Source organism: Lontra canadensis, unplaced genomic scaffold (genome assembly GCF_010015895.1).
Source record: "Lontra canadensis isolate GAN:19392208 unplaced genomic scaffold, GSC_riverotter_1.0 scaffold195, whole genome shotgun sequence".
NCBI lineage: Eukaryota > Metazoa > Chordata > Mammalia > Carnivora > Mustelidae > Lontra > Lontra canadensis.
The window spans coordinates 1,238,416-1,264,960 of record NW_022631189.1 but is presented as its reverse complement, the minus strand read 5'-3'; the positions used below and the strand labels follow the sequence as shown (position 1 = coordinate 1,264,960).

Sequence of the window (26,545 nt, the reverse complement as noted above, 5' to 3'; positions counted from 1 at the left end):
CTAAGTCTGGGCATGGGCTTGAGCATCTTATTTTGCTTTTTAATTTTGTGTTTTACATTAGTATAAGTAACACTGGGTTTCTTTTGTGTGTTTGTGTACAGTTGCATGAATTTTAACACGTGAAGATTTATGTAAACTCTACCCAAGATAAACTCTACCTAAGATACCAAATAGTTCTAGCACCCTCCCAAAATTCTCTTGCTACTTCCTTGCAGTCACAAACTTCTACCCATTTCTAATCCCTGACAATCACTGCTCTGTTCTGTGTCACTACAATTTTGTCTTTTTCAGAATGTCACATGTATCAAATCGTATAGTATATAAGCTTTGAGTTTGGCTTTTTTCATTCAGCAAGTTGCTGCATGTATTAATAGTCTGTTCCTTTTTATTGCTGAGTGATAGTACATTGTATGCATATACTACAGTTTATCTTTCACCCATCGAAAAAGGATATTTGAGTTGTTTCCAGTTTTTGTTAGTATGTCTAGAGCTGCTATAAAACATTCATGTATAGATTTTTATTTGAACATAAGTTTTCATTTCTCTAGGGTATAGGTACCCAGGAGTGGGGCTGCTGGGTCATGTGGTAAGTATATGTTTAACTTTATAAAGAAGCTTCCGAAGTGTTTTCCAGAGTGGCTATACCATTCCACATTTTCATCATCACTGTTGGAGAGAGTTCCAGTTGCTCCATATCTTCACTAGCTCTTGTTGGTATCTATACTTTAACTATTTTTAAACTATTTTAATAGGTGTGTCATAGTATATCATTATGGTTCTCATTTCATTTTCTTAATGGTTCCTGATACTGAACATCTTTTCATGTATTGGCCATGTTACATCCTTTTGGTGAAGTGTCTTAACTCTTGCTCATTTTTTAATTTGTTTTTTTTTTTTTCTTACTGTTGAGTTTAAAATATATATATATATATAAATATATATTTATTTAAAAATACATATTTGTGCACATACACAAGTCCATTGTCAGATGTGTGACTTGCAAATAACTTCTCTAGCCTACCTTTTCATTTTCTAAATGACAAGATTTCATTCTTTTTTATGGATCAGTAATATTCCATTGTATTGATGTACATCATCTTATCCATTCATCTGTCTATGGACATTTGGGTTGCTTCCATAATTTGGCTCTTGTAAATGATGTTGCAATAAACATAGGGGTGCATATGTCTTTTCCAGTTAGTGTTTTTGTATTCTTTGGGTAAATACCAATTAGTGGAGTTACTGAGTAATGGATCATATAATTCTATTTTTAATTTTTGAGAAACTTCCGTATTATACTCTGCAGTGGCTGCACCAGTTGCTATTCCTACCAACAGTGCACAAGGGTTCCTTTTTCTCCACATTCTTGTCAACACTTGTTGTTTCTTGTGTTTTTGATTGTAGCCATTTTGACAGGTATAAGGGGATATCTCATTGTGGTTTTGATTTGCATTTCCCTAATGATCTGTGATGTTGAGCATGTTTCTATGTATCTGTTGACCATCTGTTTTCTTTGGTAAAATGTCTGTTCGTGTCTCCTGCCCATTTTAATGGATCATTTGGTTTTTTGGTGTGTTGAGCTGTATAATTTCCTTATATTTTTTGGATTCTAAGCCTTTATTGGATATGTCATTTGCAAATATCTTCTCCCATTCAGTAGTTTGTCTTTATTTTGTTGTTTCCTCTGCTGTGGAGAAAATTCTTATTTGATGTATCTCAATAGTTTATTTTTACTTTTGTTTTTCTTGCCTTAGGAGACATCTAGAAAAATATTGCTATAACCATCATCAGCAAAATTACTGCCTGTGTTTTTTTCTAGGATTTTTATGGTTTCAGGTCTCACAGGTCTTTACTCCATTTTGAGTTTGTTTTTTTGTATGGGGAAAGAAGGTGGTCTAGTTTCATTCTTTTGCATGTAGCTATCCAGTTTTCCTAACTGTTTTTGAAGAGACTGTCTTTTTGCCATTGGCTATTCTTGCTTCCTTTGTCGAACATTAATTGGTCATGTAATCATGGGTTTATTTCTGAGTTCTGTTCTGTTCCTTGATCTGTGTGTCTGTGTGGCAGTACAATACTCTTTTGATGACTACAGCTTTATATCTTAAAATCTGGGATTGTGATACTTCCAGTTGTATTCTTTTTCAAGATTGCTTTGGGCTACTTGAAGTCTTTCATGGTTCCATAACTATTTCAAGATTATTTGTTCTAGTTGTATGAAAAATGCTATTGGTATTTTGATGGGGATGGCATTTAATCTATAGATAGCTTTGCATAGTATGGACATTTTAACAGTGCGTGTTCTTCAAATCCATTAGCATGGAATATCTTTCCATTTGTGTCCTCTTCAGTTTTTTTTTGTTTTTTTTGTTTTTTTTGTTTTTTTTTCAGTGTTTTATAGCTTTCAGAATACAGGTCTTTCCTTCTTCGGTTAAGCTTATTCCTAGATTTATTATTTTTGGTGCAATTGTAAATGGGATTGTTTTAATTTTACTTTCTGCTATTTCATTATTAGTGTACAGAAATGCAGTGTATTTCTGTATGTTGATTTTTGTACCCTGCAAACTTACTGAATTCATTTATTAGTCGTAGTAGTTTTTTGATGGTGTCTTTTGGGTTTTCTATGTATGGTACCATGTCATCTGCAAATAGTGAAAGTTTTACTTCTTCCTTACCAATTTGCATGCCTTTTATTTCTTTCTCTTGTCTGATTCCTGTGGCTGGGACTGTCAGTATAATGTTGAATAAAAGTTTGTCTTGTTCTTGACCTTAGGGGAAAAGCAATTTTCACCAGTGAGTGTGATGTTAGCTGTGGGTTTTCATATATAGTCTTAATTAATCATTGCTATTTTGTTATTTGCTTTATGGTTGTTTTTGTAGTTCTTTGTTCCTTCTCTTGCTCTCTCACAGTTTGTGGGCTTTCTTTAGTGATATGCTTGGATTACTCTTTTTTTGGTTTTGTTTTTGCATACTATCTGTTACTGGTTTTTGATTTGTGGTTGCATTGTTTTGTATATAATATCTTATGCATATAGCAGTCTACTTTAACTTTATGGTTACTTAAGTTTGAACCCATTCTAACAGCACTAAATTTTTACTTTTATCCTTCCCCACATTTTAGGTATATGGTGTTATACTTTATATCCTTTTCTTTTGTGAAGCCCTTGACAGGTTTTTGTAGATAAACTTAATTTTGCTGCTTTTGTGTTTTCTACTTTTTTTTTTTTTTAAACTCCTACTAATGGTCTATCCTTTCCACTTGGAGTCCCCTTTTAACATTTCTTGGAGTGCTGGTTTAGTGGTTATGAATTCCTTGAGCTTTTGTTTTTCTGGGACACTGTATCTTCTATTCTGAATAATAGCCTTGCTGGATAGAGTATTTTTGGCTGCAGGTTTTTTGTTTGTTTGTATGTTTGTTTTCCTCCCCTTTCAGCACTTGGAATATATCATGACATTCCCTTCTGGCCTCCCAAGTTTCTGCTGAAAAATCAGCTAAGAGCCTTTTGGGGTTCTCTTTGTATGTAACTGTCTTCTTTTCTCATGCTGCTTTAAAATTTTCTCTTTATCACTATTTTTTACCATTTTAGTTACTGTGTTTCTTTATATGGACCTCCTTGGGTTGTTCAGGGTTCTCTGTGCCTCCTGGATCTGGATTTCTGTTTCCTTACCCAGATTTTCAGTTGTTGTTTCTTCAAATAAATTTTCTGCCCCTTTTCTCTCTCTTTTCCTTCTGAGATCCCTATAATGTGAATGTCATTATGTTTGATAGTGTCAGAGTTCCCTAAGTTTGTTTTCATTTTTTATGATTATTTCTCCCTTTCCTGTTCAGCTTGACTGCTTTCCATTACTTTGTACTCCACGTCACCAGTCCATTCTTCTACTTCCTTTAATCTATTCTTCCATCTAGTGTCTTTTTCATTTCAGTTATTGAGTTCTTCATCTCTCACAGGTACCTTTCGAAGTTTTCTCTTTTTTAAGGGTCTCACTGAGATTGTCCACTCTTTTCTCATGTCCAGTGAATATCTTTATGACATTACTTTAAATTCTCTGTCAGGCATATTATTTACCTCCATTTCATTTGGCTCTCTTGCTATGATTTGGTCCTTTTTCATTTGGGACATATTCCTCTGTCTCTTCGTTTTGTCCAACTCTGTTTCAGTGTGTTAGGCAAGTCAGCTATGTCTCCTGCTCTTTGAAGTAGTGGTCTTATGAAGAAGAGGTCCTGTAGTGTCCTTGTAAGTGCAGTGTCCCTGCTTAGCAGAACCTGGCACTTCTGGGTATCTCCTGTATGTGTTGCTGCATGGGCCATGCTGTTGTGGCTGAGCCCTTTTTCTCTTTAGTCCATTTATCTGTAATGGCTCTCTTTGCCTGTTGTGGGCAGAATTTGTTCCCTGTATTGTTAGTGGGCCAGTCTGTGGCTACCTTGGGTATAAATTACATCAAGCCATGCATTTGCCAAAGATGGAGTATCACCAAACTGCAGGAAAATGTGGATGTGAGGCACTCCGTGCCAGCAGGGTAAGGGTGAGCTTGCTATTGGAGGGGATCTGGACCTCAGTCCTCTTGTGTTCGCAGGATAACTCTGGGGCCCAGTGCACTGTTAGCAAGCTAGATCGTGAATGATGGCCCCACACTAGTTCCTTCAGGTGTCTGTGCTCCATGTATGTATACTGGCAGGGTAGGGAAATGGTGCCTGCCAGTTCCATTATTCCTAGAGAAGTCTCCAAAGATCCTTGCCCTCTTCCATCACTTGCTCTGAGATTTGTAAACAAATTTCCCTTCCGTGTCCCCCAGGCATTTTTTCACACTGCTGCTTCTATGCAGTGTCTCGGAGGGGGCTCTTTGTTGTGTTGTCTTTTGAAGGGAGGGAACTCTGCCCTCCCTGCTGTCCCAGGGGCCTTCTGATTTTTAAAGTTCCATGTGTTAAGGGTCACTGATTGTAAGAATTGGGGAAATTCAGCCCTTCTGGTTTCTTCTTCTTTACGTAGGCTCTCTCATGTCAGTCTGCCTCTCCCCTTTCCACGCCCACAGTCTCCTTCCCTTTCAAGACAGTCCTGTGGTGTTTTTAGTCCATGTCTCTGCCCATCCTATATACTTTTTGTTGTTACCTCCTCTTTACATTTAGCTGGCCTGCTAGTCTTCAGGTCATTTTTTGTTTTGTTTTGTTTTTGTTTTAAATACCGGTGTGGGTATTATCTAGTTATCTGTGGGATGAGGTGAACTTTGGGTCCTCCCACTTCCCCATCTTCCCCACAAGTCTGTTGTAGCTACTCTCTTTTTTTTTTCTTTCCATTTTTTAAGGTAAACTTTTTATTTTAGAATAATAATGGATTCACATGCAGTTGTAAGAAGGAATACAGACATCATGTCTGTATCTATTATCTAGTGTACCCCATGGTAACACCTTGTAAAAATACAGTACAGTGTCACAGCCTGCTACCAACATTGCAGTAGTCCTCCCATCACATTCAGATTTACCCCCTTGTCCATATATTCATTTGTGTGTGTGGGCTAGCTATACATGATTTTCTAACACACATGGGTTCCTGTATCCACTGTCCTAGTCAAGACCCAGAACAGTTCCATCATCACAAGGATCCCTTATAACCATATCCACTCATTCCTAAACTCTGCAACCATTAATCTGTCTCCATTTCTAAAATTTGTCATTTAAAAAATGTTATAGAAATGGAATCATATGGTATATAACCTTTGGGGATTTTTTTTTTCCCCAGTCAGCGTCATTCCCTGGAGACTCATCCAGGTTGTTGCTTGTATCTGTAGTTTGTTCCTTTTTTTTTTTTGGTAAGTGGCATTCCATGAAGTGGATGTACCACAGTTTGTTTAGTCATTTACCCACTGAAAGACATTTGGGTTGTTTACAGTTTTTCACTATTTTGAACAAAGCTGAATGAATGAACATTCTTGTACAGATTTTTTGCCGGGTCATATGGTTATTGCATGGCTAACTTAGAAGGAACTGTAAACTGTTTCCCAGAGTGGTGGTATCATTTTACATTCCCACTAGCAATGCAAATGGGATCCAGTTTCTCTGCACACTCACTATTTTTTTCTTTTTGTAGCTATTCTTAAAAGTTGAGGAAACTCTTTTCTATTGCTAGATTGCTGAGAGTTTTTATCATGTTGAGTTTCGTCAGATGATTTTTCTGCATCAGTTGATATGACCATATGATTTTTCTTCTTTAGCTTCTTCACATGATGCTTTACATTCGTTGATTTTTTTTGAATATCAAATTAACTGTAGCTCTTTGGAATAAATCCCACCTGGTCATGGTATATAATTTTTTCCCTAGGTTACTGGATTCTATTTTCCAATATTTTTGTTGAGGATATTTACTTGTGTATTCAGAAGTGGTAGGGCTCTGTATTTTCTTTTCCTGGGCTGCTGTCTATGTCTGTGCAGTGCAGTTCTGATACTGACTACCCAAGGTGAGGTCACATTTGACAGGTTAAGTTCTCAGTCCTGCACAAAACTGTCCTCACTCAAAACACTAGCCCTAAGCTCTAGAGTTTCTAGGACATCTGTACTTTTAACCAACTGGCTACACATTTGAGGTTCCCACTTCCTCGTCAGATTGCCGGAACAATTCTCAGAACTCAGGAAAGTGCTCTACTTAGGGTTATAGTAGTACTGTTAGGAATACAGATCAGGACCATCAAAGAAACCATAAAGTCTGGGAGACCTCTAATGCAAAGCTTTCATGTCCTCATATCACCTTACTGCCACATCAGTATGTATCACCAGCTTTATTTTCTCTTTTAATAGACATCCTAATAGGTATGACCTGATATATTGTGGGTTTTTTGCATTTCCCTTTTCAAGTACCTGTAGGCCATCTGTGTGTCTTTGGAAAAATGACTGTTGAGGCCTTTTGCCCATTTATTAGTTAGATTGTCTTTTTGCTATTGAGTTGTATGAGTTCCTTATATATTTTGGATGTTAATCCTATATTTGAAACATGGTTTGCAAATAATTTCTCCCATTCTGTACATTGCCTTTTCATTTTGTTGATGGCTTCCTTTGCTGTAGAGAAGCTTTTTAGTTTGACATAGTTCTACTTGTTTATTATTGCTTTTGTTGCCTTTGCTTTTGGTGTCAAATCTGAAAAATAATTGATAAAACCAGCATTGAGAGGCTGATCCCCTGTATTTTCCTTTTTTTTTTTTTTAAGATTTTATTTATTTATTTGACAGACCGAGATCACAAGTAGGCAGAGAGGCAGGCGGAGAGAGGGGGGGAAGCAGATTCCCCACTGAGCAGAGAGCCCAATGCGGAACTTGATCCCAGGACGCTGGGATCATAACCTGAGCTGAAGACAGAGGCTTTAACCCACTGAACCACCCAGGCACCCCCACTCCCTGAATTTTCTTCTAGGAGTTTTTCAGTTTCAGGTCTTATGTTCATCTTTAAGTCATTTTGAAATGATTTTTCTTGTGTGCATGTATAATGTAGGGGTCCAGTTTCATGCTTTTGCATGTGAATATCCAGTTTTCCTGAACCATTTATTGAAGAGACCATCCTTTCCCCATTGTATATTCTCTGATCCTTCATGGATGATTAGTTGACCATATATGCATGGGTTTATTTCTGGACTCATTTCTGTTTCATTGACCTGTGTGTCTGTTTTTATGTCTGTACCATACTGTTTTTGACTGCTTTTGCTTTATAGTTTGAAATCAGGAAGTATGATGATTTTAGCTTCATTCTTTCTTCAAGGTTGCTCTGGGTCTTTGGGATCTTTTGTGGTTCAGTACAACTTCCAGGATTGTTTATTTTTTTTCTATTTCTGTGAAAAAAAATGCCTTTGACATTTTGACCTGAATCACCTTGTATCTGTGGATTGCTTTGGATGGCATGGACATTTTAACAGTATTAATTCTTCCAGTCCATGAACATGAAATATCTTTTTGTTGATTTGTGTTGTTTTCAATTTCTTTCATTAATGTCTTAGAGTTTTCAGTGTACAGATCTTTCACCTCCTTGCTTAAATTTGTTTCTGAGTATCTTGTTTACATAGAAAATTTCTAATAGTTTGTTGTTGGCATATAGAAACTAATTCTTACATATTTTGTATCCTGCAACTTTACTGAATTCCTTTATTAGTTTTTATTTTAAAAGAATTTATTTATTTGACAGATGCAGCAAGGGAGGAACACAAGCAGGGGAAGTGGGAGAGGGAGAAGCAGGCTTCCCGCTGAGCAGGAGCCAGATGCAGGGCTCTATCCCAGGACGCTGGGATCATGACCAAAGCCAAAGGCAGATGCTTAATAACTGAGCCATCCAGCCCTCCTTTATTCGTTTTAACAGTTCTTGGGTGGCATCTTTAGGGTTTTCTATATATAAAATCATGTCATCTGTAAACATGTTTTAGATCTTTCTTTCTAATTTGGATTTCTTTTATTTCTTGTTTAATACCTCTGGCTAGGGTTTCCAGTAGTTTATTGAATGGAAGTGGTGAGGGTGGGCATCCTTCTCTTTCTCTCAGTCCTATTGGAAAAGTTCAGCTTTTCACTGTTGAGAGTGATGTTAGCTGTGGGCTTGTCATATATGGTTCTTTATTATGTTGATGTGTACATTCCTTCTGTACCCAATTTTTTGAGAGGTGATTTTTTTTGTGTGTGTGTTTTTTTTTTAAGATTTCATTTATTTATTTGACAGAGAGAGTGAACACAGGCAGACAGAATGGCAGGCAGAGGCAGAGGGAGAAGCAGGCTCCCTGCTGAGCAAGGAGCCCGATGCGGGACTCGATCCAAGGAAGCTGGGATCATGACCTGAGCCGAAGGCAGCCGCCCAACCAACTGAGCCACCCAGGCGTCCCGAGAGTTTTTTTTTTTTTAACATGAAAAGATGACCTTTATCAGATGCTTTTTCTGCATTTGTTGAGCTGATTGTATGCTTTTTATCCTTTATTCATGTGGTGTATCATACTGATTAATTGCATTTCAAGGATAAATCCCACCTGATATCTTTTCTAATAGAAGCAGTTATTGCTATAGAGTTCTCTTTTAGTACAGTTTAGCTGTGTCCCATAAAACTTTTGTTGAAACTTTATTATTATTTAGTACCAGGTATTTTTAAATTTTACTCAGGACTTCTTTTGGTCCTGGAATTGTTCAGAAATACTATTTATTTCCCCACGATTCTTTGATTTTATTCCACCATGGGCAGAAAATATACTCTGTATGATTTTAGTTCTTTTAAATTTGTTGAAGTTTAATTTGTGGTCTGTGATATGGATCATGTTGCTGATATTCATGGGCATTTGATAAGAATGTGCATTTTTTTGTTGAGTAGAGTATTCTATAAATTTAGGTTCTGTTGATTGATGGTGTTATTCAGTTCTTCAGTTTTGATCTAGTAGTTCTATTAATTGTTGTGAGAGGGGTGTTGAAGTCTTCAACTAAAATTGGAGGTTTCTGTTTCATGTGTTTTGAAGCTCTTTTATTTGTTGCACACACATACAGGATTGCTGTTCTTGGTGTGTTGACTCTTTTATCATTACTCTGTAATGTTCTTTGTCTCTGGTTTTTTGTTTTGTTTTTCTACTTCATCTGACATTAATATAGACATTCCTGTTTTGTTTTTCCTTAAAGATTATTTATTTATTTATTTAGTTTAGAGAGAGTGCATGCATGGTGGAAGGGGGCAGAGGGAGAGAGAGAATCCCAAGCACGCTCCAGGCCCAGCTCAGAGCCCAGTGTGGGACTCAGTCTCACAATTCTGAGATCATAACCTGAGCTGAAATCGAGTCGGACATCCAACCGACTGAGCCATCCAGGCCCCCCCTTTCTTTTGATTAATGTTTATGTGGTCAGTCTTTTTTCATTCATTTACATGGAGCCTATCTTTATCATTATATTTGAAGTCAGTTTCATGTAGATAACATAGAGTTGGTTCATATTTTTAAAAATTGGTCTGCTAAAGTCTCTCTTTTAATTATTGTGTTTAGATCTTTTACGTTTAATGTAGTACTGATACGTTAGAGATTAATACTGCCATTTTACTTTTGTTTTTTTTTTTTGTGTGTGTGTATCACTTTTTCTGCTTTTATGTGGGTTAGTTAACAGTTCTTAGAACTCCATTTTGGTTTTTCTATAGAGTTTTGAGTGTATCTCAATATTTGGTTTTGTGGTTATGTTAGATATTACATTATCCATATGTAACTTGTCAGAGTATACTGATGTCAATATTTTACCAGTTTGAGTAATGTGTAGAAAGCTTAGCTGTTCCATTTAAGTCCCATTTTCTTACTTCTGTGTAGTATTGTTTTAAATAGTTCCTCTACGTATGTTAGGAACCACATAAAACAGTGTTTTATTTTTATTTCAAATGTCTAATATCATTTAGAAAATTTAAATGGAGAAAAGATAGTGTTACATTTTCCCATATTTTTGTACTTTACATTCTTGGTGTTTCGAATTTTCTTCTTTACTATTTCCTTTCAGTTTGAAGAACTTCTTTTTGTGTTGGTCTGGTGGTAATAAACCTTTTCTTTTCCTTTTTTTGAGAGGGTTTGATTTTACCTTCATACCTTCAAAATATTTTCACTGGGTATAGAGCTTTGGATGACAGTTCTTTTCTTTCAGCTCTTGGAAATGTGCCATTGCCTCTAAATGTTGGCTTCCATATTTTCTGATGAGAAATCTTCTGTCTTTGAATCTTTGTTTTTCCATAGGTAATACATCTTTTTTTTTTTTTTTCCTCCTACTTGCTTTCAAAATTTTTTTCTTTGTCCCTAATTTTCTGAAGTTTGATTAAGGGTCTTGGCACGTGTTTGTTTGGATCCTACTCTGTTTGGGTTTTCGTAGCTTCTTGAATCTGTAGGCTCATGTGTTCTACCAAATTTGGGTAGTCTTCAGCTGTTACCTTCATACACTCTTTTAGCCCTGCATTCACTCTTTCTCCTCTCCTTTTGGGACTTTGGTTATATGAATAATACATTTTTTGTTATTCTTACTAGATCTCTGAGGCTTTGTTCATTTTTCCCCTTATTTTTTGCCTGTTACTCAGGTTGGTTAATTTCTATTGTTCTATCTTCAAGTTCACTGATTTCCTTCCTCCATCATATTTATTTAGCTGTTGAATCAGTTCAGTGAGTTTTTACTTTTGTGTATTGTATTTTTCAGTTTTTAAATTTCCATCTGGTTCTTTTTTATATCATTTCTTTGCTGACTTTTTACTTTTTTTATTTGTTTCAAATATGTTTATAATCGCTTAGTGAAGAATCTTTATGATGGCTGTTTTAAAATCCTTGTTAGATAATCCTAATGTCTTTGTCTGCCTGGAGTTGGCATCTTTTGATTCTCTTTGCTCATTGAAGTTGAGATTTTTGTGGTACTTGGTATCATGAGTGATTTTCCATTGTGTCCTGGATATTTTGAGTTATGTTGAGAGATTCTGGATGCTATTTAATATTCATTTTGCAAATAGTCACCCTGTTTAGATATAGTATGTATATCCAGGTAGGTTTGGATGTTCAGCTCCTTCCTGGGACTAATGATACCAGGGTGGGTGAAAGCAAATGGCCTACTTGAACTACTTAGTTGCTGCTGAGCTGGGTGTTGACCCTGCCAACGCTATTCCTAAAGATAGAGTATTGCCCACTAGCGCCACCTTTGCACCACTCTATTCTTCTCTTTGCAGTCTTGTGGGATTGGAAATTAAACTGCCCATTCAGCCTTGCTGACATTACTGTTGTGGGGAAAGCTTAGGGTCACTTGTTCTGCCCCATTGCCACAGGTGGGAGTATAAGTCCAGCTACCCCCTTCAGCCCCATTAACACCGCAGATGCAGTTTTTCCTTTAGTCTTTGGTAACAGTTGGGCAGATAATATTTAAATAAAGTTTTCTGTTCTGTTGGCTGTTCTTATACCTGTCCTTTGGCTAGAGGAAGATGAATTTTCTTGAGGCTTTTTTTTGGGGGTGGGGGAGTCTGTGCCTGTTGGTAGTTACAGGTTGTTACGGCAACTACAGTAGTTACAGGTAGTTACAGGCTTCTTCAACATGCTATCGGGATATATAGGAGGCAGAAAGAAAACCTGGGGAATTCACCACTCTGTTATTCCTCCAGTCTCAAGGCCCTTCTTTACCTTTGCCTTCTCTACCATTCAGTCTTCCTTTGTTGTATTACATGCTCTAGGATTTCCTAGTTCTAAGAGGTTGGACTTGTGAAGATGGGACTTACTACATCTTGGCCAAAACAAATTATGTTTTTTTCTTTTGAAATTGTGGTGAAATACACATACCATAAAATTTATCGTCTTAACCATTTTTAAGTGTGTGGTTCAGTAGTGTTAAGTACATTCACATTGTTGTGTAACTAATCTCTGGAGTTCTTTATGTCTTGTAGAACTAAATAATTATCTCTTCTCCCTCGTCCCCCTAACCCCTGGCAACTACTGTCTCTATGAATTTATTACAAGTAATTCATATCAGTGGAATTATACAATATTTGTCTTTTTGTTATTGGTTTACTTCACTTAACATAATGTCTTCAAGGTTCCATGTTATAGCATATGTCAGAATTTCCTTTCTTTATACGGCCAAATGTATAATACATACATTGTATTTATATACGACATTTATTGTTTGTTCATTTGTCTGTCAAGGAGACTTGGGTGGCTTCCATCTTTGGCTGTTATGAATAATGCTGCTATAAGAACATGGATGTACAGCTGTCTCTTCATGACCCTGCTTTTCATTTTTTGGGGTGTATACTCAGAAGTGGAATTACTGGATCATATCATATTTTAATTTTTTCAGGGATTTCCCTACCGTCGTGAGTAGCAGCTGTACCATTTTATATTCCCATAAATAGTCCAGCAGTATTTCAGTTTCTCCATATCCTCACCAACCCTTTTTACTTTTCTTTTTTTACAGCAAGCCATCCTAATGATGATAAAGTGGTATCTCATTGTAGTTTTGATTTATATTTACCTAATTATTAGTGATGGTTGAACATCTTTTTATATTCTTATTGGCCATTTGTCTACCTTCTTTGGAGAAATGTGTTTCCACGTTCTTTGCTCATTTTTAAATCAGGTTTTTTGTTTCATTGTTGGGTAGTAGTAGGTTTTTTTTTTTTTTTTTTAAATACCATTCTGAGTATTAACACTTTCTGAGATATATGATTTGCAAATGTTTTCTCCCATTCCTTAGGTGGACTTTTCGCTGTGTTAATTATGTCCTTTTATACATAGTTTTTACTTTTGATGTAGTCTAATTTTACTTTTATTTCCTGTGCTTTGGGTGTCCTATCCAAGAAATCATTGCCAAATCCAGTTTCATGAAGCTTTTCCTCTATATTTTATTATAAGGGTTTTAAAGTTTCAGCTCTTATAGTTAGGTCTTTGATGCATTTTGAATTTTTTATTTTTTGTGTGTTTTTTTTAATATGGTATAAGGTAAGGACCAAAGATAAAACTTAAAATATTAGAATTTGCTAGTAAACACACAAAATTCTAAAGAAATTTGAGTTGTTTGGTTATTAGAATTCTCTTTTTTTACTTTGGTGATGTCCTAAGACTTTCTGCACTATTGCACATTTTATTTAAGCTACTCTTTTAAAGAAGTTACATTATTATTTAGATTGTCTAGGGTGGTTATAAGTGTTGTACAAAAAGCAAAAAGAACTAGTAGTCTTAGAATAAGAGAAGAATCAGCATTCTTTCTGTTTACTTCATACTGTTCATTTAGATAGATGCCATGATATGGTAGACAAAAGCCCTGACAGTTTTTTAATAATGTTTCTGATTCTGCCATTTGTTAGATCTGAGACAAGAAAGTAATCAAGTCTTTTGGGTCTCCTTTCTCATCTGTAATGCCTAGTTCTTTGGGTTATTACAGGATTAAATGACACAGTATATATAGTCAGTAAATGTTTTTATCCCCTACATTGTGTTTGGCAAGGAGATGTATATATAGACAGTTTATGTACAAAACCATAAGTATCTACATAATATTAAGGCAGTTGCTTAAATCATTCAGTTTTTCAAAGGAAAGTATCAACTAATGCAGTTATCTTGGTAAAGGAAAATCTATCAAACTGAACACTTGAAATTCATACACATTCCATAATATATATTATACTTATGTAAGTTTACATTAAAAATAATGTGCGTAGGGGTAACATTATGCATTATAAGGTTAATAAGAGTTTTCTGTATGGTGGGATTATGGTTGGTATTTTTTTTTTTTCTCCTTTATATACTTCTGTAGTTTCCAGATTTTCTAAAGTGATCTTGGGTTACTTTTATAATTGTTTTTTAAAAGAAACTTAAATGTAATTTAATGCTGAAATATTTGTAAATGGATTTATACCTGGATTTTGCTTTAATTGAATTCGTTAAAGAATGAGCGCATGAAGTAGTTCGGGGTGTTTAGGTGAAAAGGTAGTTGTTCCAGATGGATAATGGAACATGGGATTCATTATATTATTTATTCTTTACTTTTGAATGTGTCTGGAATTTCCATAATAAAAGTTTTTAAAAATTGTTAAAAGAGTGTATGTACTGTGAAAGGGATACTTAATAAGGATTCAAGTATAAGATGGCTTTCTTTTTTCTGAAGGAAATAATTTTTAGAGAACAAAAAAAAATTTTGTCCTCTGATGCAGGAGCCTGCATAGCACGTCACAATTATGGGAGGTTTTTTTGTTGGTTTTCTGGGCTTAAGGCTCCTACATTTTAGCTGAGTCCCTTTACTGGGCTGCGTTTACTTACAGAATATACATGAAATGGCATTTGCGCTCTACATCCAATCATGGAAGTCTTTTTTTGTCTTAATACAACTTTATTGAGGTATATTTTACATGTCCTATAATTCCCCTATTTCTATTGTGCAACTTAGTGTTTTGTTGTTGTTTTTAGTAAATTTAATGAGTTCTGTACCCATCATCGTAGATCAGTTTTAGAACACTTCCAACACTTTTATAAAATCCCTCATATCTCTTAATTATTAATCCCATACCTACCCTCAGCACCCGCTTACCTACTTTCCATCTTTGTAGATTTGCCCCTTGAGGACATTTCCTGTAAATTGAATCATATAATATGTAATCTTTTGTGTATGACTTTTTTCTTAGCATAATGTTTTATGATGAGTTTTATCCTGGTGCTAGCTTGTTAACAATATTTAGTCCCTTTTTATTGCTGAGTAGCATTCCATTGTATTGAGTTGATATGGTTATGCATTCACACATTGGTGGACACTTAGATTGTTACCAGTTTTTGACAATTATGAATAAAGCTGCACATGGAAGTCTGTGTGTGTATATATGTTATTTCTTTTAGTTAGGTACCTAAGTTTGCAATTGCTAGGTTATATAGCAAACTATGTTTAACTTTTTTTTTCTTTTTTCTTTTTTTTCTTTTCTCTTTTTTCTTTTTAATTTTTTATTTTTTATGAACATATATAGCATTTTATTTACCTCCAGCAATGTATAAGGGTTTCCATTTCTCCCTATCCTCTCCAACAGTTGTTTATTGTATATCTTTAGAATGTAAAATAACCATTCTGGAGCTGTGAAATAGCATCTTGTGGATTTGATTTGCATTTCCCTAGAATAATCATATTGAGCATCCTTTCATGTACCTGTTAGCCATTAATGTATCTCGCTTATATGATGTATAATGTCTATTCAGATCTTCTGGTCCATTTTTTAAGTTGATTATCTTCTCATTTATTGAGGGTTATCTATCTTTACCAATTGAACACCCCATGCACAATGCACATTCATCTCACTTGCTCTTTGTCATTCCTTTTTTTTTTTTTTAACCAGTACTTTGTACCTCCCTAAATTCTTTTTTCTCCTTGAGGTTTAGTTCAGGTAGCACCTTCTTTTTGAGGGCTTTCCTGCTTAGCTATTACTTTTACTTCTGACTTTTCTGGCCTCTTAGATGAATTATTACTTGTTCCTTGAAATTTAGTACTTAATTATTTTTAAGAAGTAGAACAATCTTGGCATTGGTGGACTTAAAATTTACACTTTGGAATATTGAGTTTCTGATGTGGGTATAGTAATTTATGATTTTCCTGAGGCATGAATTTGAGTCAGTTTTGTATTACTTTTCAAGCCTGGTCTGAGGAGTAAGTCACTTAGCCAGTAATTGAGGTTAGCCACTGCCTGCATTTCTCCTTATGAGGCGAATTATTTGCCATAGACTTATTTACAAATTTTAGAATTTTTTTTTTAAGGTCTACAGACTACCCTTTATCAATTTCAGTAGCCTGAAGTTATATTGAATTTTAAAAATTGTTTTCATGTATAACTTACATCCTCTACTAGATTTTTATGATCATTCACTTACTCATTCAGCAATCATTTACTGAGTGTCCACTATGTTAATAACATTGGCCCTGTCACTAAGTGTGTAGCCCCAGGTGTGTCACTTAGGTATCTCTGTTTTCCTTGTATAAATCAGAAAAACAAGCATCTATCTCAAAGTTGCTGGACGATCTAATAAGATACTTTGAAATCACCTGCAGTAGTACCCAATGTTTGGTAGCCGCTCAGTAGACATTAGGTGTTACTATGTGCAGCTTGTGATAAGAACCAAAGATGAATTGATGCATAAGACTGACAGGGTGGGTCCTTTTTTTTTTGCAGAGTTTACAATCTGGTGGGAAATGGAGACACAGAGCAAGTAATTAGATAAGTGAAGAGCACTACTAAGAAGAATAAAATCTCCTGTGTTACCTCATGGGGGAAATGATGGTTAATTGAGGGGATAGAGATGGGGGAACTATAGATCAAAACTGTAAGGGAAAGACTGAGTCAATGAAATGATTCCTCAAATACAGAGTTGTATTAGAAGCCTAACAATATGCGTATGTATAACTTAACTTGTTTTATCATGCTTTTGAAAATTGTGCTACAGAAAGTGTCGTATCAAAAAAAAAAAGTGTGGTTATCAGTATGCAAGTCTGTTTACAGTTAAGAGATGCAAAAAAGACATTTTCAAAGTCTGGAATATATTTTGGAAGGGCAGAATCAAGCATTTGATTTTCTACCTTAGTATTGCAACTTTGTTGTTAAGTGCCAGGACAAACCAAGATATAGACTGGATGGTGGTGCTTCTGGAGATTAAAATTGTGAATGTATGTGTTCAGTAAGTTCTGCCATACAGTTATGAGAAATGCAGATTTAGTGTTTTCATATGTGTTTGTGATGGGTCAAATTTTGACTTACATGTCATTCTTCAAAGTATATGTAGATTGCTCTTATTTCAAGGTCTGTATGCTAGACTATAAGAATATTTGGTATTTAACTCAAAACACTCAGTGCTGCATCAGTTATTTAATTCTTATTCCTTATACTTTTTAATGTACATATGTGTAAAATTTTGCTACTCTATACTAAGATAATTTTACTGAGACTTCTTTTGGAGAATAATTTTATTTATGTCTAACTGTCTAACTACTGGTAAGCCCTCTGATAAAATCATAAATGTATTATTACATGAGATGTTTTTTATTATGACTACAATGAGCATAACTTATTTATAGACTAGATACATTGCTGAAAAAAATTTTTTAAAGATTTTATTTATTTGACAAGGAGAGAGAGATAGACTGTGCGAGAGGGAACAACACAAGCACAGGAAGTGGGAGAGGAGAAGCAGGCTCCCCGCAGAGAAGGGAGCCCGATGTGGGGCTCGATCCCAGGACCCTGGGATCATGACCTGAGCTGAAGGCAGATGCTTAACTACTGAGCCACCCAGACACCCTGAAAAATTTTGTATAGTGTAAATATTTAGAGGTTAAGTCATTTTTCCTTTAAGATTAGAGCTGCTTTTATGAGGAAAAGTAGTCCCTAAGATCTAAAAATCTCAATAAAAATAATGCAAAAAAAATTTTATAATAGTATTTTTAAGGAACATTGAAATTGGAAATTACTACTTCTAGATTTAAAAGTAAGTAGATATCAGCCTTTAATATTAAGCCAAACATTAAAATATTTATGAAAATATTTATTGTCTTGTTTGCTTGATTTTTTAATTTAATTTCTCAAAATAGTTAAAATATACGTATAGTGTGAAGTTTAAAAAGTACAAAGAAAAAGATGAAAAATGTTTTTTCCTATTATTTAGTCACTTAATTTTTTTCCCTTTAGGCAAACACTAGTACTATTCCTAGCAAATTCTTTTAGCAAGTGTTCATGCATTTATATATAGCATATGTGTTGCTTTGAAAATTTCCTCTATTGTCTATTGTAAATGGAGCCTTTGACTATACATACGTCTATCCCAAATTTAAATACTTTTTTTTTTTTTTTTTAGATTTTGCTTATTTATTTGACAGAGAGATCACAGGCAGGCAGAGAGGCAGGCAGAGAGAGGAGGAAGCAGGCTCCCTGCTGAGCAGAGAGCCGGATGCGGGGTTCCATCTCAGAACCCTGAGATCATGACCTGAGCCAAAGGCAGAGGCTTAACCCACTGAGCCATCTGGGCGCCCCCCAAATTTAAATACTTTTACTAACCCAAACTTATAGCAGTTTGTTCTAAAAGCCTCCTTATAATTGGGAAGAGTTATACATTTATAAAATGCTTTCATAAAATTGTTTGGGTGGTTGGTTACTCAGTATTTATATTGTTTGTCCTTTTTTATTTTAAGATTTTATTTGAGAGAGAAAGATCATAAGCATAGGGAACGACAGAGGGAGAGGGAGAAGCAGGCTCCAGGCAGCACTAGGAGCTCAACATGGGGCTCCATCCCAGGACCCTGAAATCATGGCCTGAGTTGAAGACAGATAGTTAACCAACTAAGCCAGCCAGGCAGGCACCCCTGTTTGTACTTTTTCATATTTAAAACTTTGCTTTAAAAAAAAAAAAAAAAAAGATTAAATCTAGCTCAAACAAAGCACTTTCACACCTCTTCAATAAACCTAATATTCTTACAGGATAGACAACTAGATACTATCATCCCTGTTTTGTTTTGTTTTGTTTTGTTTTAAGATTTTCTTTATTTATTTGACAGAGAGTGAGCACAAGTAGGCAGAGCAGCAGGCAGAGGGAGACAGGGGGAGAAGCAGGCTCCCTGGGATCTCAACCCGAGCCGAAGGCAGAGGCTTTAACCCACTGAGCCACCCAGGCGCCCCCCTTTTTTAAAAATCTGTAAAATGAGGTTTAAAAAGTTTATGCAGTGACAGACCTGGGATTTTGACTCTTGTCTTTTTGGGCCTTCAGCCCATTTCTTTCTATTGTATTCCACTTCTTTGACCAAGCCCAGGGCCCTGACTTAAAATACAGTATTCCTTCCATGACCCCCATAATACTGCTTCTTTATATCTTATACTGTGCAGAATCTATGAAATATCTGATTGTTTATTTACCACTAGGGGTGTTAGCACTTGGAACAATAACTCTGTTCTTTTCTGAACAGCCACTGCATTCTTTTCTATCTAAATATTAAGTCCCATTAAAGGATCATTTTCATAATTCATTATTTCTTTGAATGCTTATTTTCACTTACTGAGTTTTCTTATATTTGCTTTACCTATATTTAATACTTCAGTGGAATTAGGCAGGCACTGGTCTGAATTGTATTGAGATTTTCATTTTGTATTTTTAATATTTTTTATACATAAAGTCTGGAATGGAAAAGAAAATTGTTGATTTGGAATATTTATCACTCAAGTCACATTTCTGGTTTTGGTTTTTGAAATAGGATTCCTTCTATTTCTGAAGTAATAAGCAGCACAGTGGTTTTATTAGAAAATAATTATGATAACATTGTAAGAGTAATAATATTTTTCATTAATGAGTTGTTAAAACTCAGCCATTTGATTTCGGCTTGGTTCTTATCAAAACCACACTTAAGTCACTCGGTACACCTCTTGTCATCTTGTGTAAGTTGCTTCAGGCTTTTTCATCTGTTAAGTGGGCATGCTGGTAATACTGAATGCTATTCTAAGATATATGTAAAACTGTTCTGCCAATTGTAAAATACACAAATATGAGATTTTTTTGTTTATTAAACTTGTTCCTATTCATGCGATTTTGGTGGGCTAATTTTAGTTTTCATCATCTTAGAAAATATTTCTCAAGGATCTCAGTATAGTTTATGTGCCAGACATTCAAGAATCAGTTTCAGTCTGTTAGAATTTTTTTAAATCCTAGTTTTAAGTTGTTTATTATGGAAAAAATTTTTAAATTCATTAGAGAACTTAAATTACACATTATCTTTGGCCAGAGATGAAGACCTAAATTTGAAAAGTTTTAGAGTTATACAGTGCCTTTCTGTTACAAGTAATTAAAAAATTTAAAGGTGTAAAGTTAAATTTGGAAATTCAAAGTTTGAGTTATTTGTAAGTTATCCCTTAGGTGGCTTTTGTTGTTTAATGGTGGAACCTTCACTTTCACCTTTATTCTCAAAGTTCCACTGATACTCAAGCAGTTGAGATCAATAATAATAGAATTTTATTTTATTAATGCTTACAGATTCTCTGTGTGACAGGATTTCAATTAGGGCATGTTGCTGTTCCGCATTGTCTGGGGCCTAAGCTGAGGAGATTCAAATGACTGGCTGAGATGTGATTGGCTGGGTACAAGAATCCTTTGGAGGCTTCTTTACTTAGAAGTCTGGTGCCTGGGCTATAATGACTTGAGAGCTGGGCTCAGCTGGGATTGTTGACGGAATCTCCTTGGGGCTTAGGCTTCTCACGTCAGGGCTGCTGGATTCTAAGAGTAGGTATCTGGAGACCTAGCATTATAACAGAAGCAGTAATGGGTAAGTAGTAGCTGCTTACCCTTCTTTGACCTCATGTTGGTAGTTGTCCTCTGTTAACTTCCAACTGCATTCTGCTGCTTATAAATGTATCTCTGCAACTAGCCCTGATTCAAGGTGAGGAGAATTTAGATTTTGTATCTTGGAGGGAGTCCTGCAAGGTTACTTTGCAGAAGCCATGTGGGATAGGAGATAATATAGTGACCATTGACCATGTATAGACTAATATAGTCTGCCACACGATGTCCTGATTTTCAAATTTATGTCTTAGTATCTACTGAATAGTGCCACTTGAACATTTCAATGGCTTAAAATAAAACGCTACTAAAACATACCTTTTCTTCACCCCTGCTCCTTTACCCTTACTCTCTCACATAGTGAGAAAACTGCATTTTGTGTCTAAGTTAATGGTACCTCTATTATGCAGTTATGCAAGCCAGAACTCCGCTTGCTGACAGCCTCTCCTCCCCTAGATAAGTGAGATTGTTTCATTGGTTTTCTTTTGAGGTGTTCATGGAATTCACATTTATTCATCCCTATTGTCACATGTTTAGGCCATGTGACTTTAGGTTACTGTAGCATTCTATTTAACTTCTGTATTTTTATTTAATCCTTAGCTGTATAAAATGCGGTTCTTAAGTCACATAATTGGGTATGAAAAAGTAAACCTAGTAGAATATATACATCCAAAGGAATGTTATTTTCAAAGTAATTTCTGCATTTGTGCTTTTAAAAATTTTTCTACAAATAATTATTGAGCAGCTACCATGCATAAGACATTGTGTTAGCCATATTTGTTCTTTAATCTGTATTTCCCTTTTATAATGCTCATGACTGTTCATGTTGCACTATAATTATTTTTCTTTTTTTGTGTGTGTTATGTTAGTCACCATAAAATTCATCATTAGTTTATGGTGCATTTGTTTTTTAATAAATGTTTTTGTTAAAAGTTGCTTCGACATATATATATGTATATGTATACATACACACACACACATACATATAGTCATAATTGATCAAATCACTGTTTTTAATTGATCCTATATTATCTTTATAGTTTGGGTTGCAGGCTTCTGGAGGCTAATGAGAGTTGTGTTCTCTCTTTCTAAAATAAACTTACACACAATTTGAAATGGTTCAAAGAAGGAATAAAGTTAAGAAGTTTTGTTTTGTGGTTGCATACCATTCTTCATACTTGGCTCTGTGCCAACTGTGATTAATTGGCGGTTAGACTCCCGATTCCCTTTCTAGAGATTTTTCCTTCTATGGGGTTATTCATTTAAAAGAAACAGGCAGGAAAGAACTGCAAACAATGAATTCCACAAATATTTCTGAATACTGGCACTATTATGATAATTGATGCATATCCTCCTACATGCTGCTTTGAAGGAGACAGCAGTTTGGATGTATAAGTTCTAATGTGTTTATTAAAATAAACTATTTATTTCACTTATAAGGTTTTTCTTTAGATTACCAGTTTAGTTTGCACTGAGTAAATACTGTTGTCCTACAAACTATACTTAAGACAAAATAATGTCTTGAGAGGTAGATCTAAATTGTTCATAGTGTATAGATGATGGAATTTGTTGAATTGTATTGGTATTATTTTGAAGTCTGTATTTGTATTTTCATTGGGTGAAAAGCTGCTAAGCAGGTTGATAGCATAATATTATGTGAGGGAATATTTAATACACTTTGGGAATCAGGCATATAACTTGTGTATAATCAGTTATTTTTCAGTAAATCTTTCTTTCCTGTTCATTAAGTAAGTCCTGTGCCTTATCAGTTGTGTTCACTTGGTTCTAGTTATTTAATGTACCTAGAAGGAATAAACTTTTATTTCTTTCAAAGTACTTCAAATCTGTATTTTTTATGCTAATTCCCAATGACCCATTTCCTCCAGTTTTAATCTTTCTATATATAAGGCAGTGGTTGTGATTCTGTAGTTTTCAAAAATTTTTATAAAACCCATTCTGAAGGAATAGGGAGACTTAATGGCTAGAGAGAAAGTAATTCCCACAAGAATTTCAGTAATAAAGTTTTAAAGATCTAGGACTACATAGTTTAAAAACCTATCACTGAACAGATTCATCATCTGATTTTTAGCTTATTTCAGCTCAGAAGTGATGACTTTTCTTACGATATCCAATATTGTCTATTTGCGTTGTCTAGTGTTTCCAAAGCAGTGTAAAAAAAATATTTTGCTGTTTGTGGTCATGCTTGTCATGATTCTCACTTTAATTGCAAAGTATTTCACAGTTAAGCACTATGTGGTTTTTAGTTTGAGTATGCTAATATTTCTTAATTTGATGCTTTAATATTTTTTTCATCCAGGTGTGTTTTCTTTAATAATTGAGAATTAATTAATTTACTTCTTGATTCTACTGTTGAAGGCCAACATGAAGCAAACTGTTTCTAAGCCCTAATTTATTAAAATAATTGCCTCAAAAACTCTGTATTACTGGGTATTCATTATTAGAAAATCAAAGGAATTCCTTTTTAGTATGCACTCACTCATCCAAGAATTCTTAAAATAAATGGGTGGGTGAAACCAAAGCCAGGGTGAATAAAACTCAACTATCTTCTACTCATTTCTTTTAACTGCTTTATAGCAGTGATTCTTAAACTTTTTTGCATATCAGAATCCCCTTGAAGCCATGTAAAAACACAGACTGTAGGACTCATCACTAGAGTACTAATTTGATACTTACTAATTCAGTATGTCTGTGTGGGTCCTGGTGGTTGGTGGTGATGCTGCTGGTTCTGAGACCATATTTTGAGAAGCACTGCTTTATAATGTTTATCCTAATAATTGTAGAATGAATTTTTCCATTCAGTTCCATTAGTTAATAGAAGGTTGCTTAAATATAACACAGTGTGTCCTGTGTTATAAACTAAGACCAGAGAAACTAGTTTCTGGATCACTACTTACCAGCTGTCTGACCTTAAAGTTATTATTTAACAAATCTGATACATGGTTTCCTCCTCCATAAAATGAAGAGTTGCCCTTTGAGGATAAAATTAGGTAATGTGTGGAAAATGTTTTAACTCTACATTGCTGCACAAATGTAAAGTAGTATTGTATATTCTTTAAAAATTTCAGCTTGTTTTAAAATACTGTGGCTAAAGGATATTGTGCTAAGCGAAATAAGTTAATCAGAGAAAGACAATTACCATATGATCTCACTGCTATGTGGAATTTAAGAAACAAGGCAGAGGATCATAGGGGAAGAGAGGAAAAAATGAAACAAGACGAAACCAGAGAGGGAGACAAACCTTAGAGACTCTTAATCACAGGAGACAAACTGAGGGTTGCTGGAGGGGAAGGCGGGGGGTAGTGGGATAGGGTAACTGGGTGATGGACATTGAGGAGGGTATGTGTTGTAGTGAGTCTTCTTACAGAAGACTGATGATGAATCACATACCTATAGCCTGAACAACAAACAAAAAATACTGTGGCTTATCATACTGTTATGTTAAATATTTTGAGAAGTACTTATTTTCTGCCTCCCCCTATTGCCCCTTGTCCTTTTAATCTTGATTACTTTTTAGTGACGATGTCTTTAAGTAGTCTCAAATAGCTTAGAAAGGAAACATGTTAAAATGAATACACAGTCTTTGGGATTCTATAAATAAAAGCATTTTGTGGGACCAGAAAGATAACCATGTAAGCTATGTTGATAGTTGTCAGTGGGAAAACTTGTAATTATTCTGTTACCTTTAAAGATTTTATCAAAACAGGGACGCCTGGGTGGCTCAGTAGGTTAAGCGGCTGCCTTCAGCTCAGGTCATGATCCTAGGGTTCTAGGATCAAGTCTTACAATGGACTCCTTGGTCAGCAGGGAGCCTGCTTCTCCCTCTGCCTCTGCCTGCCACTATGCCTGCTTGTGCTCTCTCTTTCTCTCTCTCTGACAAATAAGTAAATAAAATCTTTAAAAAAAAGATTTTATCAAAACATTTAAAACTTTTTTACTGTGGCTATAAGTGTATAGGGAAAGGAAAAAGTATAACTCCTATTCAGTACAAGATAATTTGAAACATTAGAAATGTTAAGTTAAATTGTTTTATTTCCTTGTAAAAAAAAAAACTTATCCAGATCAGTTTGAATACTACTAACTTTATATATGGAGATAAAAAAAATATAGTACTATCTGAATTAGAGAAACATTACATTCAATGTAGTTTATGTTGGGTATGTTTTATTAGACTATTTACATATGGACATTTAGGGGTGCCTGGGTGGCTTAGTTGGTTGAATGTCCAACTCTTGATTTCGGCTCAGGTCATGATCTCAGGGTTGTGGGATTGCATTCTTGTCAGACTACACGCTCAGTGGGGAGTCTGCTTGAGATTCTCTCTTTATGCCCCCACTAAAATAAATAAATAAATAGGTAGATAAATATGGACATTTAAAAAATAATGGAATCAGGGTGGTGAGGTTATGGACATTGGGGAGGGTATGTGCTATGGTAGTGCTATGAGGTGTGTAAACCTATACCCCTGGGGCTAATAATACATTATGTGTTTAGAAAAAAATAAAAAAATTAAATAACTAAAAATAATGGAAGCATAGAATAAAATGGTTCATAGAGTCTGATAAGATCCTTTGAACCCTAATGTTTTAGAGCAAAGGTCAGCCAACCTTTTCTATAAAGGGCTTTTCAGGCCAAGAAGAAAAATCAGGGATATTATGTAAGTACTTATGTAATAAGAGAAACCAAATTTATACAGAGAAGGAGAAAGACAAATTTACACAGATCTTTTTATTGACGAGATTCAAAATAATCATAATCGAGTATATATTTTGTAATCCTGGTCTAAGGAGAATTCTCTTAGGTGGAGTAACACCTTCACTGAGTTTGAAGGGTAGTGTACCCTGTTGTCAAATTGATTGACAGCAATGTTCAGATGTTCAGCTGTAAAAACTATTTTTAAACTCAGGAAAAAGTGGTGGGTGGGTTTGGCATGTGAGCCATAGTTGTTGACTGATGTTTTAGAATATAAGAGACTTTTGCCATCATCTAGTAGTGAAGTGAGGGTTGTTTCCCAAGGTCACACGGCTATTTAGTAATAAGTGGTGTGAAATCATAGTGGTATTTAAAATAAGCTACTTCTGATGTTCTTAACTGATGTATTATTAACCAGAATACCCTGTTTCCTACTGTTTTTATAAATGGAAATTCACCTTCTACAAAAACTGCCAATTAGTATTTTAAAAATGAAAAATAGGGTTTTAAAATTTTTAATGAAGATTTGGGGGCAGTTAATAGATTTTTCCTTCATTCGTACTGTATTTTTAAGGTGATTTAAATTAATTTTAATTACATGCATTGGTGAACTGTACAGTATTTTAGTATCAGATATTGTGAGCTTTTTTAAAGTAGTATTTTAAATATCTACAGTTACTGTTTTCATATTGTCCCCCTTCCACTTCTACCACTGGTAAAATGGAAAGAGCTTTAATCCACAGAAGACTAGACTGAAACACCAAATACCAAATGCTTGGCACAGAGTAGGTAGTGAATAAATTGTGTGTGTATGACAAAGTAATTTGACAAAACCACTTTATAAAGGACTTTATATAGTCTCCAGATGACTTTTACTAATTATTAAATTATAGTTTAGTAGTTTCTTTTAATACCAAATTTAACACGTTTATTCAGTATTCATAGATACATCTGTGTAATAGAGTGGTTAAGAAACCAAGATCTGGAATTAGATTATTCAGTTGTGAAACCTGATTAGCCATACACCCAAGCCATGCAGCCCTTGAGCGAATTAACCTCTATGTGCCTCACTTTCC

The 26,545-nt window shown here is 34.9% G+C and overlaps 1 protein-coding gene and 1 long non-coding RNA gene across 3 annotated transcripts in view; both read left to right on the top strand.

The window, feature by feature from the left end:
• ARFGEF1 (ADP ribosylation factor guanine nucleotide exchange factor 1) overlaps nucleotides 1-26,545 on the top strand; it is a 144,854-nt gene that overhangs the window by 19,960 nt on the left and 98,349 nt on the right. The window lies entirely within an intron of this gene.
• On the top strand, nucleotides 3,086-20,354 carry LOC116861355. The gene is made up of 3 exons (XR_004381464.1): nucleotides 3,086-3,298; nucleotides 15,834-15,838; nucleotides 20,340-20,354. It is a non-coding gene; the product is annotated as an uncharacterized LOC116861355 (long non-coding RNA).